This window comes from Paroedura picta, chromosome 6 (assembly GCF_049243985.1).
Source record: "Paroedura picta isolate Pp20150507F chromosome 6, Ppicta_v3.0, whole genome shotgun sequence".
In the NCBI taxonomy this organism is placed as follows: Eukaryota; Metazoa; Chordata; class Lepidosauria; order Squamata; family Gekkonidae; genus Paroedura; species Paroedura picta.
The window spans coordinates 59904331-59910330 of NC_135374.1; positions in this window are offsets into that span (position 1 = coordinate 59904331).

Below are 6000 nucleotides of genomic sequence, written 5' to 3' on the forward strand. Positions count from 1 at the left end.
TTTGCCACACAGTTTGTGAATCTTCAGAAACTGCTATTCCCCCTCCCATGGAAGGCAATTTGCAGTTATCCAATGAGGAACCTCAGGATTTGAGTCTGCTTCCTCCTCCATTCCCACCTCAAGTGGTGTCATCATAGAGACATATCAATTCTGCCTACTACGTGCCTCTCATACAACCCAACCCCACTCTTCCCTGTGTATTTTTTAAAATTGTGAGCATGATCATTTTACAATGTGAACTTGTCCTAATAATAGTGCACGGTTTTAGGGAACTTCCAAAAAGATATCCTATGGAGTTTTGTTTTTTCCCTGATTTTTCTCTGATATTAATATGAGAAGATTCCTTCAAGACAGAACATATGTTAGCAGCTGTTTGGGGTTGTTAAGCTGTCAAGAACTAAACATTCCTTCCCCTCCAGCATCTAAATGCCCTTTCATGATTTAAGGTGCAACTGGACAGTTCATTCTCTCACCACAATCCCTCTCATCAGAACTCCATGCTATTCAAGAGATGTGATTAAAGTTGTCATTTTCCTGTTTCCTAGGTAAATGGTACTGTGAAGCAGGTAGTTGGTTCACAAAGCATTGTTTCTTTGCTGAGCCCTGATTTGATATTTTCATAGAATCATAGAATCATAGAGTTGGAAGGGGCCATACAGGCCATCTAGTCCAACCCCCTGCTCAACGCAGGATTAGCCCTAAGCATCCTAAAGCATCCAAGAAAAGTGTGTATCCAACCTTTGCTTGAAGACTGCCAGTGAGGGGGAGCTCACCACCTCCTTAGGCAGCCTATTCCACTGCTGAACTACTCTGACTGTGAAAAACTTTTTCCTGATATCTAGCCTATATCGTTGTACTTGAAGTTTAAACCCATTACTGCGTGTCCTTTCCTCTGCAGCCAGCAGAAACAGCATCCTGCCCTCCTCCAAGTGACAACCTTTCAAATACTTAAAGAGGGCTATCATGTCCCCTCTCAACCTCCTTTTCTCCAGGCTGAACATTCCCAAGTCCCTCAACCTATCTTCATAGGGCTTGGTCCCTTGGCCCCAGATCATCTTCGTCGCTCTCCTCTGTACCCTTTCAATTTTATCGATGTCCTTCTTGAAGTGAGGCCTCCAGAACTGCACACAGTACTCCAGGTGTGGTCTGACCAGTGCCGTATACAATGGGACTATGACATCTTGTGATTTTGATGTGATGCCTCTGTTGATACAGCCCAAAATGGCATTTGCCTTTTTTACCGCTGCATCACACTGCCTGCTCATGTTTAGTTTACAATCCACAAGTACCCCAAGGTCTCGTTCACACACAGTGCTACCTAGAAGCGTATCCCCCATCCAGTAGGCATGCTTTTCATTTTTCTGACCCAGATGCAGAACTTTACACTTATCTTTATTAAATTGCATCTTGTTCTCATTTGCCCATTTTTCCATTGTGTTCAGATCTCGTTGAACTCTGTCTCTATCTTCCGGAGTATTTGCCAGTCCTCCCAATTTGGTGTCATCTGCAAACTTGATGAGTAGTCCCTCCACCCCCTCATCTAGATCATTAATAAATATGTTAAAAAGTACCGGGCCGAGCACCGAACCCTGAGGTACCCCGCTACTCACCTCTCTCCAGTCTGATGAAACACCATTGACAACAACTCTTTGAGTGCGGTTCTCTAACCAATTCCCTATCCACCTAACGATCTGAAAATCCAGATTGCAGTCCTTCAACTTATTTTGTTAGGCAAATTTTCATTTTTAAAGGTTTAGTTCATGCCACTCTACTGTTCTTAACTTTTATGCTGATAAACAGTTATGTAATGCTGATCAACATGCTTTGTCTTCACTCATGCAAGGTGATTAAGTGCACATCAACATGAGACCCCCTTCCCTGTAATAGGAATTTAGGGATGGCACGGGGGGGGGGTGTCATAATAAATATTTGCTCGTACAGGAAGGGAATAAAAAGCAACTAAAACACAAAATTGAACTTCAGGCAGGGGGACTCACAACCTGTGAGTGACTGCAAGCTAAGAAATTGTGGCTGAAATTTTTAATTGCATTATGATGCAAGTGCATTATTGCGCATCTACTGACTAAATAAAAAGGGGGGATGCATGACCAGAGGCAGAACTGCCCCCTCTCCCAACAAAAGTGCATGCAGTGATTGGAATTCTGACCAGTGACAGAAGAAAAACATAGATGCAGAATGTCAAGTGCAAATTTATAGTCTACATTTAGAATCTGATGCAATGAAAACACTCTGGCAAATCATAACTGCGGAAATAGTCTCACAAGCACATTTATTTTCATATGTAGATATGTATTTTCATATGGACTTCAGTGTTTGCTTTTTGCCATCAAGTTGAAGTCATCTTATGGTAACTCCCATTACATCTACTGCCCCCCCCCCAATCAAAGCCACCTCTGAACTGCAATCTAATTCTAAGAGAATTCAGTAATATAATAGCCATCCGGTTGATGGGACAATGTTGCATAATTTAATTTTAGTTTAAATTTTATTTTATTGTATGTTTTTCATTAATGTCATTATGTTTACATGTTGTACACTGCCCTGAGCCGGTCTGCTGGGAGGGCAGTATAGAAATCAAATTATTAACAACAATGTTGTTTTCTAGGCAAGAGAATCAGTTTGCCATTGTCTCCTTTGCATAGCAACCCTGGGCTCATATGGACCCATTATGCACGGGGGTTTTAGCGCACATTCGGGGTGGAATGGCGGCGACTAAAATCACGGATAACGCACGGAGCCGGCTGCAACCGGCTGCAGCTTCGGTGCATGCCGCCGAAAAAGCCGTGTCAGTGAAACGCGGAAGAAAGCGCAGCTTCCGGGTGAGCGGGGCGCAACCAGAAGCGGCGCCCGGATCGGCGCGTGCATAATCGGTTACTCTGGGTTTTGCCGCCGTCGCGCCCCGCCCCGTGCATAACCGGTATGCGTCGCGTCTTCCCCCTCCGCGTTTTCCACGTGACCCGAAATCGCCGTTTCGGCGGCCGTGCATAATGGGCCATGGTGGTCTCCCATCCAGGTACTAACCAAGTGCTGACCCAGCTTAGCTTCCAAAGAACAGGCAAGATTGGATTAGCCTGGGTTATCATGATCAGGGCAGCTGGCTTCGAGCCTTCCAATTGGTCCAAAGATTGGACTGGCCCCACCCACTCTCCACCCACCTACGCCTTAGCTTTTTATATTATACAGCAAAACTATTCCAGATATTAAAATTTGAAAGATCTGATGACTTCCATAGAAGTCTAGTTGAATTAATTAAGCATTTTAGCCTTGCATGTTTAGTGAGAAGGAAGTCTCACTGTGTTTTAGAATATCGATCTACTATTTGCATAGATACTTTATGTAAAATCCCCACCTGGCCCTGTTCATATAATCATAGAAGGGACCACCAGGGGCATCTAGACCAACTCGCAGCAGAATGTAGGAAACTCACAACTATCTGTACTATTGAAAATACAATAATGTTATTTTATGCTTCATTCGTATTACTGACAGGTAGATCCCAACCAAAGTTGAAGCAGATAAACTAATTGTATTATTCAATCAGTGTTTTTAATCTTTAAAAGCATATTTTGCTATCCTTTCATTTCAGCTGCAATAAACCACATGTAACGTTATCAGTTTAAGAAAACCAGAGTTTCAAATAAAGCTAGAATGGTTAGAGTGGTTCACGAATAGAATCTACAGAGCCATCCTACTAACGTAACAGTTTTCAAGTGATAGTCCAAAAATGTAACAAGTTCACTTTTTAAAGTTTAATTTTTTTAAGCCAAAGTTTGCATTAGAATAGTTAATTGATGAATGTTCATTAATTTTCTAGAACAAATATTTTATTAGAAGAAGAAGAAGAAGAAGAAGAAGAAGAAGAAGAAGAAGAAGAAGAAGAAGAAGAAGAAGAAGAAGAAGAAGAGTTGGTTCTTATATGCCGCTTTTTTCTACCTGAAGGAGGCTCAAAGCGGCTTATAGTCGCCTTCCCATTCCTCTCCCCACAACAGACACCCTGTGAGGTGGGTGAGGCTGAGAGAGCCCTGATATCACTGCTCAGTCAGAACAGTTTTATCAGTGCTGTGCCAGCCCAAGCTCACTCAGCTGGTTGCATGTGGGGGAGCGCAGAATCAAACCCAGCATGTCAGATTAGAAGTCCACACTCCTAACCACTGCACCAAACTGGCTCTCTTTTATTTTATTAGGCAATTGATCTAATAAAAACTAGATATCACCTATCAGATTTTAGCAAAAAATAATCTGCCTGTAGGCGAGTTAACTAAAGCTTCCAATTCAGTCTTATGTACAACAGCACATGAAGATCTCTTCCCTCCTTCACATGCAGGATTTTCCCTTCTGTGTTCTTTCTTGCTGAGCAGCCCCTTTATCTATTTTCTTCTTATTTGTTTGCCTATGACTGACTGATCCATCGATTGACTGATTGATGTTAACCCAGCCCAGGGAACTGAGAGAAGAGACAAAATCACCTTCTTATATTCAGCTTTTGAAATGACACACAAGAAGCTTTTGAAAGTTCAAAATAAAATTTAAAAAATGTTTTATTTAACTTGGAGGAGAAAAGGACAGATGGAATCAAGTGGAGTATATATGAAGTAAACATATAATAAAATTGAGGTAACACCAGATAATTTGTTGCCAACAAGTGTTTCTGCTATTCTACAAGGTCTTTAAAACTTTGAGGAGAGAAGCATTCTTTTCAATTTCTGCTTAAACACTCAAGCATAGACTTCAGAGTTTAACCAACATGTGAAGTTTAGAAGGCAGGAACATACAATCAAGTTCCCCAAATCCTTCTTTAAACACAGACCAGGGACCACTCTTCTTTTCTAGAAGTTATTTTCCTTCTTAACTGGGCAGGGATCACTTCTGTTTATTAGAAGCTATTTCCCTTTTTTTGTTTGAACAAGGATCCTGTTTGATCCACACTCTTAGCCTCTTCCCCAGAGCACATTCAATGCTTAAATTAGTCTTCTTGAACTGTCAATTTCTAAAGCAATTCTCTCAACAGAATTCCATTTGAACAGTATGTCACTCAAAGTTCTCAGACTCTGTTAGGCATTAACCCTTGATGGTCCATCGCACAGCACATGCAGTCTTAACCAACAGGTTGTATGATGAATCTTTTATATACTGGTAATTTCCTTTGTGTGTTCATAGCAGTAATCTATCCTGCAGGATCATTTCCCAAGTTATTTGTAGATGACCCAGTGATCAATTAGTCATCACACTCAGGATCTTTGCATAAGTACACTTGGCTTCTTCTGGAAAAGAAAACAAAGAATCTCAGACTGTTTCTGGGAGATTGCCAGTTTCCCATTGAGTGCTAGCAAGTGTTCCCCCTCTTCCTGGAAAAGACCTATGTCTGGTATTATATTTTCATACCTTTAAAGACCTTTGTATGGCCTTTGTGATCACAGACATGTCTTTGTTAAAAATAGTTGAGCTTTTGCTTTCATTTCTTGAGATGTTGGCATGTGACTGATAAAACCTAAGAGAACAATTTATTTTAGTCTAGCAATCCCTTGCAATGCAAGAGCTCCAAATATATATATTTTGTGCCTGCAGAGTCTTCACAATTTGCTTTGCTTTGGTGTACCTGTAGCTCCAGACATTATATATGACAGAGAGTTGTTAGACTGTTCACAGGGTATAACATTCTGCAAAGATGTCAACTTGTGTGGGCATCACTATGTCACTAATGTCAAAATGCTAATATGAATTAACTCAAATTACTTTCTCTTTCTGCGGTCTAAAGACCAGTATATGTTCCAAAGGCTGCAACGGATAACATAACAGGATCACAACATTCACTTATAGGGAAAGGTCAGTTGGTGGGACGGACGGGTGTTTAAAACCACATCCACACCTACTGAATGCCTATGTTGCTGTCGCCACTACCTGTCCCTGCCAAGTTTACTCACTGCTAGAGCGCAGCTAGGGAAAATTCAGCCAAAATGGCCTGGTATGCAGATGAGAATT